The following is a 16644-nucleotide window of genomic DNA, read 5'->3' as shown; positions in this document are numbered from 1 at the left end:
CAGATCAATAAGAGTGCTACTAACAGCAGAGGAAAGGGGAGTATCAAAATGAAGATTTAAATCACCAATGATACTAAAGTTAGCAGCCCTTAAAGCTAATGTACTGACAGCTTCAGGAAGAGCTGACCTGAAAGCGGCATCCGGGCCCGGAGGCCGATAGATAAGTAAGCCAGAGAAAGTGAAATGAGGATTAACCGAAATGCGAAAGTACGCACTTTCGCAGCCAGCTATATCCATAGCTTTCCATACGCATGGGTAGCAGGATTTAATAGCGGCCGCAATGCCACCTCCTCTCGAGTTACGATTGTGAATAAAAATCACATACTCAGGGGGGAGAGCCAAATTCACCGCAGCCGAGGCATCATCATGCAACCATGTCTCTGACATAAACAAAACATCAGGGGCTTCGTCCGTAAGTAGACAATGCACATCCTGATGGTGTCTAACCAAAGACCTCACATTAAGATGGCAGACCTTAAATATAAACGGATCCTGAGATTCTACCAACGGAGGCGTAATAGCAGCAGGGCAGCCTAAAGGGACTTTCCTATATGCAGAGATAGGAAGAGGAGATGGAAGTATAAATACACACTTAGGGCAATTAATAGGGCCAGAGAGAGGATGAAGCGGAATATGCGTGCAGGGCGATGAGTTACGAAAAATAAGCAGAGTAGATCTAGTATGCATGATATAGAAAAGTGCAAAACTACAACAACCGAAAGAAAGGCTACGGAGCCCTGCCCTAGCCCTACCTCGGCGCGGACGAGCGCAGACGGGCAGGACTCTGGCACGACTCAGGCGCAAGGGAGGGCGCCTCCGCTGCGCGTCACCGCTGAGCGCTTGAGGGACTGGCTTAAATAGGGTGTCCACGAGTGATCAGCACCACTGGGACACTGAAGATGGCGCCCAAACTGTGTCACCCAGTCCACTCCCAAGATGGAGGCCGATTCCCTCCCAACTGCCTGAAACCCCGGGACCGGACCCCCTAAACAGCGGTGTTCCTACAAATTACAGTGCAGGTAAGGGGCATTCCCCAGGTTAAAAACAAGGAAAAATAAATTAAGATTAAACAAAATGAAAAAACGGGTAGCGATTAAAATATCGAAGTAAATGCGCAGCGCGCCTACAACACAGCGCTAAGAACAATGGCGCACTAGTAATCATAGGTACCTTGTCCAGCTGACCCCCTTGATGCACCGCCTTAAATAGGGTGTCCACGAGTGATCAGCACCACTGGGACACTCAAGATGGCGCCCAAACTTTGTCACCCAGTCCACTCCCAAGATGGCGTCCGATTCCCTCCCAACTGCCTGAAACCCCGGGACCGGACCCGCTAAACAGCGGTGTTCCTACAAATTACAGTGCAGGTAAGGGGCATTCCCCAGGTTAAAAACAAGGAAAAATACATTAAGTTTAAACAAAATGAAAAAACGGGTAGCGATTAAAATATCGAAGTAAATGCGCAGCGCGTCTACAACACAGCGCTAAGAACAATGGTGCACTAGTAAACATAGGTACCTTAAAAGACTAAGTAAGTGTGGTAGTGTGTGTATAACTGTATATGCAAGTAAATGGATGTTTGATTCTTTATTAGCATGAGTGACTATGTGTGTGAGTAACTCTATGGATGAATGGCATTGTGTAACAGGATGTATAGGTGTATGAGTAAATATGATGACTGAATACATGTATGAGTGACTGTATAGGACTATTGGTGAATGAGTGGATGTGTATGTGGATCTTAGAATTACTGAATAGGTTGTTGTAACTGATATTGGTATGTCCATTGTTTTGAAAATTTGAGTTTCTATTTTTGAATGTGTGTATCAAAGGTTACATTAGGGGGAGATGAGGTCTGCCACTCTATCACAAAGATGATGTCATCAGTGATGTCATTTGAGATATCATCAGTGATGCCATGAGTGATGTCACTGACCTTGTCATGAGTGATGTAATATGTGACGTCATCAGCAGTGCATTGCGGGCGCGGGAGTTATAGTTAGCTGAACTAACTATAACGGGGGAATTTCAATGATTTTGTACTAGTGAAAAGTCCAGCTAACTATAATGCCCCTGAAACCTATGTTTTTTTCAGTGAATTTCTAAGGTTTTTTAAATGCTAATTCCTAACTATAACGTGCCTGAAACCTATGTTTTTTTCAATGAATTTCAAAGGTTTTTTAAATGCTAATTTCTAACTATGCCTACAGAGGTAGGACATGTGAAGAAAGAAGAAAAAACGCACTGAAAGAAAAAAAAGAAATGCAGAAAGAAGAAACAGAAGTCCTCAAAGACGAAGAAAAGTGCAGGATGAAGGATAATGTGCAGAAAGAACAAACAGAAGAGCAGAAAGAAGCCTTGTTGCAAAATCATCCTGTACCCTCAACTTTTTCAGACGGATACTGGTGGTAACTGAGTCTGACTAACCAGTCCTAGAGCCAGTGCTATGTTAAAAGACACTCAGAATACAGTGAAAACGCCTACATACACTAGGGAACACTATGCGTTGGGGTCCCCCTGTGATCAGCTTGACCTCCTCTGTAAGCCCCTAGTATATAATAGGGCAGGGGATTAAAACTACCTCTTATAACGCACCACAGGGCGTGTTTGCACACGTCACCTCAGGCCCGGTCCCCTCACTTCCCCACTGTGTAAACACGCCCTGTGGCCATTTTAAGTTGGGAGATTAAATCCTGAGGGTCCCTAGGGTCCAACTAGACCACTAGGTACCTCCAGTAAGTGCCACAGAGCTGCGTTGCAGAGAGATGTAAAAAGGGGCACGGCCTAGACCACCTCTCTGCAACGCAGCGCAGTGGCGCTTACTGGAAGCACCTGGTGGGCTAGTTGGCCCCCAGGGTCCCTCCGGATTGAAGGGGAATTATTTCCCCAACTTAAAACGCGCCACAGGGCTTGTTTGCACACGTTAACTCAGGCCCCGTCCCCTCCCTTCACCACTGTGTAAACACACCCTGTGGCCGTTTTTAGTTGGGAGATTAAGTTCATTTGAATCCTGAGGGTCCCTAGGGTCCAAATAGCCCACTAGGTACCTCCAGTAAGTGCCACAGAGCTGCGTTGCGGAGAGGTGTAAAAACTGGCACGGCCTGGACCACCTCTCTGCAACGCAGCTCAGTGGCACTTACTGGAAGCACCTGGTGGGCTAGTTAGCCCCCAGGGGCCCTCAGGATTGAAGGGGAATTATTTCCACAACTTAAAACGCGCCATAGGGCTTGCTTGCACACGTTAACTCAGGCCCCGTCCCCTCCCTTCACCACTGTGTAAACACGCCCTGTGGCCGTTTTTAGTTGGGAGATTAAGTTCATTTGAATCCTGAGGCTCCCTAGGGTCCAACTAGCCCACTAGGTACATTCCAGTAAGTGCCACAGAGCTGCGTTGCAGAGAGGTGTAAAAAGTGGCACGGCCTGGACCACCTCTCTGCAACGCAGCTCAGTGGCGCTTACTGGAAGCACCTGGTGGGCTAGTTGGCCCCCAGGGTCCCTCAGGATTGAAAGGGAATTATTTCCCCAACTTAAAACGCGCCAAAGGGCGTGTTTGCACACGTCACCTCAGGCCCCGTCCCCTCCCTTCACCACTGTGTAAACGCGCCCTGTGCCCGTTCTAAGTTGAGAGATTAAGTCCCCTTGAATCGTAAGGGTCCCTAGGGTCAAACTAGCCCACTAGGTACCTCCAGTAAGCGCCACAGAGCTGCGTTGCATAGAGGTGTAAAAAGGGGGGTGGCCTCAGAACACCTCTCTGCAACGCAGCACCCTGGCGCATACTGGAGATACCTGTTGGGCTAGTTGGCCCTCAGGGACCCTCAGTATTGAAGGGAAATTAATTCCCCAACTTACAACTGGCCAGGGGGCGCGTTTGCAGAGTGCTGCAAGGAGGGGGCGTGGCCTCCAGTGCGATGCCGGTCTGTTATTTATTTTATTTTTTTAAGAAGGAGGGCTGTGTGGCCCCCCTTCTTTTTCTAATTTACTGGCCCTGGGGACCCCATCCCCTAGGGCCTGCACCCCAATTTTTTTGTTGAAAAAAATAAATTTGGCCCTCCCAAGGCCTTAATCGGCCCCGGGGACCCCAACCCCCGGGTCATGGCCTTTGTTTTTTTTTATTCTTTAGGAGGGGGCTGCGTTGCCGCCCTCCTCAAGCCACTTATGGCCCCGGGGACACCATCCCCCGGGGCCAGCCTTTGTTTTTTATTATGTAAAAAAAAATATATTTATAGAAAAACCTAGGACATGCTATAATGTAATGTAATGTAAATTGATACTTGTATAGCGCACTACTCACCCGCAAGGGACTCAAGGCACTTGTACGAATACCGCTGTGGAACCCATCCTGGCTTTCCCTGTGAGGCGTCCACTCCTGGGCACCCCCAAGGTGGAGGCCAGGCATCCTTTAGCATTGTGGGGGCCGTTGTGGAGATTAAGCAAGCTATTGCCCAGAGTTGCAGAGTGGGACTCCATGATTGGAATGGCACCGAGGCGAGAATTATCAGGTCCGTGGAATTTTTCAGCCCAAGACCCGCCGAGGCAGGGAATTGAACCCTGGTCCCGGGCTAGACCTCTGCATCAGGGTCTGCCACTCTAACCATTGAGCCACACTTCTCCACTGCTGGACAAACTGTATGTACCTATCACCATGACGATTTGCGTGATATTCATTAAAAGGCGACTATGCATAGAATGAATCCACATGGAATGTATTTACACCGCTAGTGAATCTCTGACGTGTCTGAAGCCCTACTGTGCCTAATCCTGGCGCCCCCGCCGGTGGGTACTCTCCAAGTAGACACCCTTGTCGTTTATTTATACAAACATGGGTAGCTATTGACGGGCATATTTAATATACACACACACCAAGCCATTCAAAGGGGATTCGAAAATAATTCGACCAAACTATGCAAGAAACCCCCCTCACACTTAATAAAACACACATCCACCACCGGATGTGTAATACTTTTTATTTTACTCTCTGGAAAGGAGAAAAACCTCACTTGAGAGTCACAGCGTGCTCCTGGCTGAGCCCAATGCTGTGTTACACCCACCAGTGCCCGCCAAGTGCCTCCCACCTCTGTGTTGTATTCCACCAGCTATTGCGTATGCTATGACACTCTAGCCCATGTGCACTGTAACACCACCCCGTGAATATGTCATGCCACACTTGCCTTCGCACTGGTTATATTGCCCCATCTAACGTGCCTTCCTCGATGCCTATGTTATAACGCACAGCGCTATGCCATACATATTACAATCTGGGATCCATATCTTTGTCACACTGCATATGCAACGTTACACTCCCCAGCACATATTTTATATTACAACTTTAGAGACTAGTTAGTTTACACAACACTGCCCTGTGCATATTACACTCCAAGGTGCATATCGCATAGCACGCACTAGTGCCTGTGCTATCTCGCGCTCTCCAATGAATCTGTCACTGCGCACAATGTATTGCATATTATATTTCACGCCCCGGTTCATCTTATATCACACTTTTTGGTGCATAGTTTATACCATATACTATATCTAGTTTCATTTTCAATCGTGCTCTCAGGACTATGTTCTATATAACACTGCGTCCACCTACCCTTTTCACGGGCATTACATTTTGCGATGGGGGGTGGAGTGTCAGGGGGTGTTTCTGCCAAGTGAGCCCGGAGTCACAGTCACAAACGTCCTCTTCTTCCTGAATAAAAGTCAAATTATGCTGCATACTTTTTCATATTTTAAGTAGTTCGCACAGACACACATTTTAAAAACAATAAAGTTCCTAATACCCACCTTCTCTGAACAGTTAGCCTGCTGCCCCATCCAACTCCTCTATATCCTCTGTTGTCTGAATCCATGGACTAGCCTACTCCCTCCTGCCATGCATGGTCTGATGTGCTGCCACTGCCCTCCATTTAGCATGATGTACCAGTCCACTCCTCCTGCCCTCCATTGCCCAATTCTATGGCCCATCATTGACCTCCTGCTTAGCCTCTGTGCTTAGCTTGCTGCCCCTATTCTCCTTTCCCCTGCTCTCTGATGTCTTTGTGCATGCCCCTGCTCCATCCTTTTTGCCCACCATGTTTCATGGACCTGCCACTCCTATCTACTCTGAATGTTCTGTTGAGCTGCCACTCCCCCCCTACCTGCCTAGCATTGTCAGATGACTGTAACCTGTCCCTGCCACCTCCACACTGCTTGTCCGCATACCATGCCCCTATCACCTTCCTCCTGTCCTCCATGGTCCATTTTACTGCCACACCCTTCTGCCCTCCTTGGTCTGTTGTGCTGCAACTGCTCCTCCTGCCTGCCCCACGCGGTCTGTTGTGAGGCCCCTTCCCCTGAACTCTCTTGTCTGTGCCCAGGTCCTGACCCTCCCTTCTATCCTCCATGGTCCTTTGTGCATGCCCCTGCACCCTCCTTCTTGCCCATCATAGCCATTGTGCTGCCACTAACCCTCCTGCTTGCCATGCATGGTCTTCTGTGCTGCCATGGCCCTCCCACCTTCCATGTGTGGTCAGCTAGCTGCCCATGACCCCCTCCCACCTTCCCTCCATGGTCTGTGTGTATGCCATCATAGTCTCATTGTTGCTATCCATGGTGTGTCTTGTTTCTAGTGCCCATCCTGCCTGACCTCCATGGTCATCTTGCTGCTCCTGTCCTGCCCCATTGCCCCCAGCCCTCTGTTTCCATGTGCAGACCCCTATTTCCTCCCTCCTGGCTTGTCTGTTCCATTGTAATGCCCCTGATCCATCCCTCCTGCACTTTATGGTCTATTATGCTGCAGCTTTCTCTCCTGTCTGTCCATTATGGTCAGCTAGCTACCATTGCCTCTTTCCCCTCTGTTCTCTGTTGTCCATGTGCATGGTCCTGTCCCCTCCCTATTGCTTTCTATGGATTGTTGTGCTGCACTCCCGTCTTGCATGCGCAGTGTGGTGTATTGTTCTGCTGCAAACCCTGATGTCTGCCCAGTGGGGGCAGTTTGGTGCACCTCTCCATGTCCCTCCTGTCCTCTCTTATCCGAGTCCATGTCCCTACCCCAAGTCCTCCTGCCTACCATGATCCAATGTACCATACTTGCGAACATTTTGAACTTGGTAAGAGGGAGATTTTGAAAAAAACTGGGGTATTGATTTTCCCCTTTGAGTTACATTGAAAAAGAGGAGATTGTAGATAGGAGACAGATCAAATAAAGCACATTTGAGCTTAAAAACATTGGACGTTTCCTGGCTGAAACTAGTCTGTTGGCATGTATGGTTGTACTACCACTGCCTCTTCCTTCTGCCCACAATGGTCTATTATATTGCCACAGCCTCTCTTGCCAGTCCTGTATTGTTGGTTTGTTGCCCCTGCCCCCCTTTCCACTGCCCTCCATAGTCTGTTGTGCTGAAACACTGCCCTTCCTGCCTGCCCAGTATGGTCAAATTGTTGCATCTGCACTCTCCTACCTGCCTTCAATTTTCAGAGTCCGTGCCCCTGGCCTCTGCCTCTCAACAGTATCCCAATGAACAACTAGATTGCTAACATTCTATATTTATTACAAAAGTGTGGAACGCCTGACGTCATCTTGATGTAATCAAAACTGTAATACCTAGAGTATTTCCTTTAGAAATTACATATATGAGAGGGTCTTATTTAGGGGTGGGTGGAATTTGCGAAATTCACTTTCGCAAATTATCGCGAAAATGTTAAAAATCTCCGCAAACACGTGGAAATATCGCGAAGATGAGGAAGTTTTTTCCCGCCCGTTCGCGGTATTTTCTGCATGGTTGCGGCTCGCCAACTTACCCATGTGGTTGCTCGCGGGCGCGGCCATCTTGTTTTCAGTTGTCTCGCGGTGCATGATCGTGAGAAGAAAGACGTGATAGCGCGACACATGACGTCACTGCGGGCGCAGACTGACGCAAGACAGCGCAAATGGCTACCAACAATCCAACATCTCATGGAGAACGCGACCGGATCGGGAAAACTTGTCGGCGAAAGTGGGGATTCAGGTAAGGCGATCGCGCGCACGCGAGAATGTATTATTTTACAGCGCGAGCAAGAAACAAATTATCGCTAAGCTGCGGAATGCGGAAATTTTGACATTTTCGCGCTTTCCGCAGAAAGCGAAAATATCAAATTATCGCAATTTCTGCGACCGGAATGAAATTTTAGCCCAGGCCTAGTCTTATTTGCATCAAAATTAAGGTTAGTGCTCTAATAAACTAAAATGAGGACATATTTTCTGAGTTTTCAAATAGCGACAAAGAACTTTTAAATTATTTGTAATCTTTATGTTTTTTTATCCAGTTGACCACTTGATTACATGTTGCACCTGGGGGAGAGGATGTGGTGTTACTTCCAGAGCTGCAGACTTTGCAACTGGGGAACCAGGTTGGAGTTTCTGCTTCAGCTCAACATTCTGTGATTCTGGTCAAATCACTTAATCTCCCCATGTCTACAACCAAAATGAATTTGATCTTGTGTGATGTAACCAATGCTCATGTAAAGCACTCCAATACCTGACAAGTCTGCACTATATAAAACTGCAAATACACAAAAAATAAGTGTTTTGCACACTTCTGTCATTGGGCTATACTTGGGCTATATCTGGGTGATATTTGGGCTACATTTGGGCTCTTTTGTCTCTGGTGGCCATCTTGGGAGATTTATTTGTTATGAAGTTTCCTAATTTCCTCATTTACTGCAGTCTCCTCAGTGGGAATATTTTCAGTTTTTTATTTTGGTTTCATCAAGAAGGCATTCAGATGTGTCACACATTTGCCATACATTCTGAATGTTGGCACTCTAGTTGCTCATTAGATCACTGTAGTAAAACTACTGCTCACCAGGGAAGTCTGCTGCTGGTATTCAAAGTGCATGTTTCAGACTGCATGTCAGAATGTTTTTATGAAATAGAAGAGGATTTGAGAAGTCAAAATGTGCCCTAATTTTTCTTTCTGCAGAAGTAATCATAATTTCTATGGAAAAATGAACCCCCTCATTTTGTTCCTTTGTAAATTAAATGTTTTAAGTGTTACCACTTTATTCCAATCAAGATGGCTTCAGGTGTGCCATACTTTTGTCATAAGTTAGACTGTTAGCGCTCTAGTTGTTCGTTAGAAAACTCTGGGACATTCTGTCATTGGGCTATACTTGGGCTACATCTGGGTGATATTTGGGCTACATTTGGGCTCTTTTGTCTCTGGTGGCCATCTTGGGAGATTTCTTTGTTATGAAGTTTCCTAATTTCCTCATTTACTGCAGTCTCCTCAGTAGGAAATACTTTCAGTTTTTTACTTTGGTTCAATCAAGAAGGCATTCAGATGTGTCACACATTTGCCATAAATTCTGAATGTTAGCACTCTAGTTGCTCATTAGATCACTGTAGTAAAGCTACTGCTCACCAGGGAAGTCTGCTGCTGGTATTCAAAGTGCATGTTTCAGTCTGCATGTCAGATTTTTTTTATGGAATAGAAGAGGATTTGAGAAGTCAAAATGTGCCCTAATTTTTCTTTCTGCAGCACTAATTATAATTTCTATGGCAAAATGAACCACTTCATTTTGTTCTTTTGTAAATTAAATGTTTTAAGTGTTACCACTTTATTCCAATCAAGATGGCTTCAGGTGTGCCATACTTTTGTCATAAGTAAGACTGTTAGCGCTCTAGTTGTTCGTTAGAACACTCTGGGACATTCTGTCATTGGGCTATACTTGGGCTACATCTGGGTGATATTTGGGCTACATTTGGTCTCTTTTGTCGCTGGTGACCATTTTGGGAGACTTATTTGTTATGATGTTTCCTAATTTCCTCATTTACTACAGTCTCCTCAGTAGGAAATACTTTCAGTTTTTTACTTTGATTCCATCAAGAAGGCATTCAGATGTGTCACACATTTGCCATGAATTCAGAATGTTAGCACTCTAGTTGCTTATTAGATCACTGTAGTAAAGCTACTGCTCACCAGGGAAGTCTGCTGCTGGTATTGAAAGTGCATGTTTCAGTCTGCATGTCAGAATGTTTTAATGAAATAGAAGAGGATTTGAGAAGTCACTCAAAATGTGCCCTAATTTTTCTTTCTGCAGCACTAATCATACTTTCTATGGCAAAATGAACCCCCTCATTTTGTTCCTTTTTAAATTAAATGTTTTAAGAGTTACCACTTTATCCCAACCAAGATGGCTTCAGGTGTGCCATAAGGTTGTCATAAGTAGGACTGTTAGCGCTCTAGTTGTTCTTTAGAACACTCTGGGAAGCTTCAGTAGAACACAAGGGATTCAACTGACAATCTCTGCCCTTGTTGGTTGTACATGTTTTACTGAGAATGTCAGACTTCATTCTCACATGAGAAAGATAATGTGAATTTACAGAAAATATGCTCTCATTTTAGCTTATAGATCACCTCCCAAACCTCTGTGGGAAAAGCATGAGAAAATAGTTTTCTCTCAAACATGATTCATGATATCACAGCAGAAGGCTTTTTCACATGGTAAAATCACCTTACAACACACCACAATTCCTAGAATGGGTATGGTACCATCAACAAATTATTTATAATGTGACTAAAGTCTTAAAACCTTCTATTAACTGCAATGCTTTGTAATGAGGTGCTATCATGTATATTGGTCCCAAGATGGCTGCCAACACTTCTTGGATGAAGTGCTGACAGCCAATCAGATCTCAAGATGAGATGTGTGGTTAGGCTCCGCCCAGATATATATGTGATTTTACTTTTGATTTTCTCAGGAACTACTGAACAGATTGACACCATATATGCAAAAGGCACATGCCTGACCTGAGGACTACCTCTTTGCCACATTTCAAGTAATTCTGTTCAGCCTTTCGGGCTGTACCTTCGACTAAAGGTCCTATGGGAAAATGCATGGGGAAAACGCGTTTGGGACCCCCCTTTTTTCTCAGCCCCCGCTTAACGAATCACCCCAAGACTTTCAGGGTAGAAGCTGAGCGGAGCGCCCCATTAGTTTTGAAAATTTCACGAAGATAAGTCAACCGGCACCAAAGTTATTCAAAATAGAATTTTCAGATTTCCTATGGGAACTCGGTCCTAACTATAACTATCTACTGGCGACCGCCAGTAGATAATATATATATATATTATCTAATGGCAGTCGCCAGTAGATAGTTATAGTTAGGACCTATTTTCCATAGGAAATCCGCAACATTCCATTGGGAATAACTTTGGCGCCGGTTGACGAATCTTCGCAAAATTTTCACGGTGATTCGTCAAGCGGGGGGCGAGAGAAAAGGGGGGTCCCAAAACGCGTTTTCCCCATGCATTTTCCCATAGGACCTGTTGACGCAGCTACAGCCCGAACTGCTGAACGGAATTACACCAAATTTGGCAAAGAGGTAGTCCTCAGTTCGGACTCGTGCCTTTTGATATTCAAAAGTAAAAAGATAGATATATCTAGGGCCGCAGATCCTCCCGAGCACAAGCTTTATGCTAATTGCCTTGCCAACACTCTGAATCAGGAAGTGTTGGCAGCCATCTTGTGCCTCGGTAGAACCGAGGCACAAGAAGGCACAAAAAAAACGCAAAAAGGGGGCAGGGTAGAAACACCCTGACCCTCTAGGCCTGCTCAGGGGGTCCCACAAGCACCCCAAAGGCCAAATAAATATATATATTATTTTTTAAATTGCGGGATGCGCATAGGATCTGCGCATCCTGCTCCGAAAAAAAAAAAACGAAGCGCGGGCTCCCGCGCTTCGTTTACAATTAGCCCCCGGGGGAACCAAGTCCCGGGGACTGCCACCCCCTGGGGCATTTGTGAAATATGTGGGGAGGACTCTCAGCCCCCCCAGCCCCGGGGATCACCACCCCTGGGGCATTGCCAAAAATGAGTGGGGGGGCTCAAAGGCCTCCCCCAGCCCCAGGGACCGCCACCCCCCTGGGCTTTATTTACATATTTGCGGGGGGCTCATGGCCCCCCGCATCCCCCTGGGACCGCCATCCCCGGGGAATAGCCAAAAATGAGTGGGGGGGCTCAAAGGCCCCCCCAAGCCCCAGGGACCGCCACCCCCGGGGCTTTATTTACATATTTTTGGGGGGGCTCATGGCCCCCCCGCTGCCCCCTGGGACTGCCACCCTCGGGGCTTATTTAATAAATAAAAACCCTGTCTGGGGGTCTCGAGCCCCCCACATGCCCCGGGGACCGCCACCTCCTCGAGGCACTAACTATTTAAAATAGGGGCTCCGTTATGGACCCCCAAGCCCTGGGGACCACCACGCCCCGGGGCTTTAAATTAAGTGTGAGGGGGCTGTGTGGCCCCCCTCCAGGAGCCAATGATGGCCCTGGGGACCGCCACCCCCCAGGGACAGCTCCTGCAGTGTCCCGGTGTGCCTACCCCCGGGACACTGCTGTTTGAAATGACAGGGCGGGAACCTCGCAGCTCCCACCCTGTCATTGCAAACTGCTTTGCTTCATTGAAGCGAGAGCAGGGAAACCTTTTCCACATGGGGAGTAGCATGTTAGCTGCTCCCCATGTGGAAAAGCAATGCCGGCTCCCGCAGGAAGCGGGAGCCGGCTAGGACCGTGGGGGGATTGGGGACCCCCCCACGGTCTCCAACGGATTCAAAGGGACTTAATCCCCCAACTTAAAACATGCCACGGGCGTTTTTGCACAGTGGTGAAGGTAGGGGGCAGAGCCTGAGGTGATATGTGTGCAAGCACACCCTGTGATGCGTTTTAAGTTGGGAAATGAATTCCTCTTCAATCCTGAGGTCCCCTGGGGGCCAACTAGCCCACCAGGTACCTCCAGTAAGCGCCACGGAGCTGCGTTGCAGAGTGTTGTAAAAAGGGGCATGGCCTCTGAACACCTCTCTGCAATGCCACTCCCTGGCACATACTGGAGTTACCTGGTGGGCTAGTTGGCCCCCAGGGGACCTCAGGATTGAAGAGGAATTAATTCCCCAACTTAAAACGCGTCACAGGGCGTGTTTGCAGACATGTCACCTCAGGCCCCACCCCCTTCCTTCACCATTGTGAAAACGCGCCAAGTAGCCCACCAGGTGCTTCCAGGAAGTGCCACTGCGCTGCGTTGCAGAGAGGTGGTGCAGGCTGTGCGCCTTTTTACATCTCTCTGCTACGAAGCTCTGTGGCGCTTACTGGATGTACCTAGTGGGCTAGTTGGACTCTACGTACCCTCAAGATTGAAGGGGAATTATTTCCCCAACTTAAAATGCGCCACAGGGCGTGTTTGCACAGTGGTGAAGGGAGTGGATGGTGTAGGAAAGTGGCTCTATATATACTGGACCGAAGTAAAATCAGCCGAACTACGAATTCTGATTTACTCACCTACTATCAGGAGAGACCAAAGTGCTGCATGTTTGAGCCCAGTAGTGATCCTGAAAAGTAATACTAACCATACTTACCAGTAACTTCAATTTCCTTCCTTAGGATACCATTGCCTGCTTTTTGCTGAAAAAGTTTCAGTGTTGATTTTTAAAACTTACAAATATTCCTCTAAAATCAGCCAAAATACGAATTCCAATTTACTCACCTGTTATCAAGAGAGACCTCAGTGCTGAATCTTTAAGGCCAATACTGATCTTGAAAATTAATTCTAACCGTACTTACTAGTAACTTGTATTTCCTTCCATAGGAATCCATTGTGTGGTTACCAGCAGAAAAGTTTCTAAGTGTGGAGTTTTGGAACTTACAAATATTCCTCTAAAATCAGCCAAACTACGAATTCCAATGTACTCACCTGTTATCAAGAGAGACCTCAGTGCTGAATCTTTAAGGCCAGTACTGCTCCTGAAAAGTAATTCTAACCGTACTTACCAGTAACTTGTATTTCCTTCCATAGGAATCCATTGTGTGGTTTTCAGCAGAAAAGTTTCTAAGTGTGGAGTTTTGAAACTTACAAATATTCCTCTAAAATCAGCCGAACTACGAATTCCGATTTACTCACCTGTTATCAGGAGAGGACCCAGTGTTGCATCTTTTAGCCCAGCACTGACCCTGAAAAGTAATTCTAAGCGTACTTACCAGTAACTTGTATTTCCTTCCAAAGGAATCCATTGTGTGGTTTTCAGCAGAAAACTTTCTAAGTGTGGAGTTTTGGAACTTACAAATATTTCTCTAAAATCAGCCGAACTACGAATTCCGATTTAATCACCTGTTATCAGGAGAGAACCCAGTGCTGCATCTTTTAGCCCAGCACGGACCCTGAAAAGTAATTCTAAGCGTACTTACCAGTAACTTGTATTTCCTTCCATAGGAATCCATTGTGTGGTTTTCAGCAGAAAAGTTTCTAAGTGTGGAGTTTTGGAACTTACAAATATCCCTCTAAAATCTGCCGAACTACGAATTCCGATTTACTCACCTGTTATCAAGAGAGAACCCAGTGCCGCATCTTTTAGCCCAGCACGGACCCTAAAAGTAATTCTAAGTGTACTTACCAGTAACTTATATTTCCTTCCATAGGAATCCATTGTGTGGTTTTCAGCAGAAACGTTTCTTTGTGGAGTTTTGGAACTTACACATATTCCTCTAAAATCAGCCAAACTACGAATTATGATTTACTCACCTGTTATCAAGAGAGAACCCAGTGCTGCATCTTTTAGCCCAGCACTGACCCTGAAAAGTAATTCTAAGCGTACTTACCAGTAACTTGTATTTCCTTCCATAGGAATCCATTGTGTGGTTTTCAGCAGAAAAGTATCTAACTGTGGAGTTTTGGAACTTACAAATATTCCTTTAAAATCAGCCGAACTACGAATTCCGATTTACTCACCTGTTATCAGGAGAGAACCCAGTGCTGAATCTTTTAGCCCAGCAACGGCCCTGAAAGGTAATTCTAAGCATACTTACCAGTAACTTGTATTTCCTTCCATAGGAATCCATTGTGTGGTTTTCAGCAGAAAAGTTTCAGTGTGGAGTTTTGGAACTTACAAATATTCCTCTAAAATCAGCTGAAATACAAATTCCGATTTACTCACCTGTTATCGGGAGAGAACCCAGTGCCGCATCTTTTAGCCCAGCACTGACCCTGAAAAGTAATTCTAAGCGTACTTACCACTAACTTGTATTTCATTCCATAGGAATCCATTGTGTGGTTTTCAGCAAAAAACTTTCTAAGTGTGGAGTTTTGGAACTTACAAATATTCCTCTAAAATCAGATGAACTACGAATTCTGATTTACTCACCTGTTATCAAGAGAGAAACCAGTGCTGCATCTATTAGCCCGATACTGACCCTGAAAAGTAATTCTAAGCGTACTTACCAGTAACTTGTATTTCCTTTCATAGGAATCAATTGTGTGGTTTTCAGCAGAAAAGTTTCTAACTGTGGAGTTTTGGAACTTACAAATATTCCTCTAAAATCAGCCGAACTACGAATTCCGATTTACTCACCTGTTATCAGGAGAGAACCCAGTGCTGCATCTTATAGCCCAGCACGGACCCTGAAAAGTAACTCTAAGCGTACTTACCAGTAACTTGTATTTTCTTCCATAGGAATCTATTGTGTGGTTGTCAGCAGAAAAGTATCTAACTGTGGAGTTTTGGAACTTACAAATATTCCTCTAAAATATGCCGAACTACGAATTCCGATTTACTCACCTGTTATCAAGAGAGAACCCAGTGCCGCATCTTTTAGCCCAGCACGGACCCTAAAAGTAATTCTAAGTGTACTTACCAGTAACTTATATTTCCTTCCATAGGAATCCATTGTGTGGTTTTCAGCAGAAACGTTTCTTTGTGGAGTTTTGGAACTTACACATATTCCTCTAAAATCAGCCAAACTACGAATTATGATTTACTCACCTGTTATCAAGAGAGAACCCAGTGCTGCATCTTTTAGCCCAGCACTGAGCCTGAAAAGTAATTCTAAGCGTACTTACCAGTAACTTGTATTTCCTTCCATAGGAATCCATTGTGTGGTTTTCAGCAGAAAAGTATCTAACTGTGGAGTTTTGGAACTTACAAATATTCCTTTAAAATCAGCCGAACTACGAATTCCGATTTACTCACCTGTTATCAGGAGAGAACCCAGTGCTGAATCTTTTAGCCCAGCAATGGCCCTGAAAGGTAATTCTAAGCATACTTACCAGTAACTTGTATTTCCTTCCATAGGAATCCATTGTGTGGTTTTCAGCAGAAAAGTTTCAGTGTGGAGTTTTGGAACTTACAAATATTCCTCTAAAATCAGCTGAAATACAAATTCCGATTTACTCACCTGTTATCGGGAGAGAATCCAGTGCCGCATCTTTTAGCCCAGCACTGACCCTGAAAAGTAATTCTAAGCGTACTTACCACTAACTTGTATTTCATTCCATAGGAATCCATTGTGTGGTTTTCAGCAGAAAACTTTCTAAGTGTGGAGTTTTGGAACTTACAAATATTCCTCTAAAATCAGACGAACTACGAATTCCGATTTACTCACCTGTTATCAAGAGAGAAACCAGTGCTGCATCTATTAGCCCGATACTGACCCTGAAAAGTAATTCTAAGCGTACTTACCAGTAACTTGTATTTCCTTCCATAGGAATCAATTGTGTGGTTTTCAACAGAAAAGTTTCTAACTGTGGAGTTTTGGAACTTACAAATATTCCTCTAAAATCAGCCGAACTACGAATTCCGATTTACTCACCTGTTATCAGGAGAGAACCCAGTGCTGCATCTTATAGCCCAGCACGGACCCTGAA

The 16644-nt window shown here is 45.6% G+C and overlaps 1 long non-coding RNA gene across 1 annotated transcript in view; it reads right to left on the bottom strand.

Moving 5' to 3' along the window:
* LOC146806018 (uncharacterized) overlaps positions 1 to 16644 on the bottom strand; it is a 325041-nt gene that overhangs the window by 26052 nt on the left and 282345 nt on the right. The window lies entirely within an intron of this gene.

This window comes from Triturus cristatus, chromosome 8 (assembly GCF_964204655.1).
Source record: "Triturus cristatus chromosome 8, aTriCri1.1, whole genome shotgun sequence".
Taxonomy (NCBI): Eukaryota; Metazoa; Chordata; class Amphibia; order Caudata; family Salamandridae; genus Triturus; species Triturus cristatus.
Note: the sequence above shows the minus strand (reverse complement) of the source record. Positions and strands in the feature narration are given on the sequence as shown.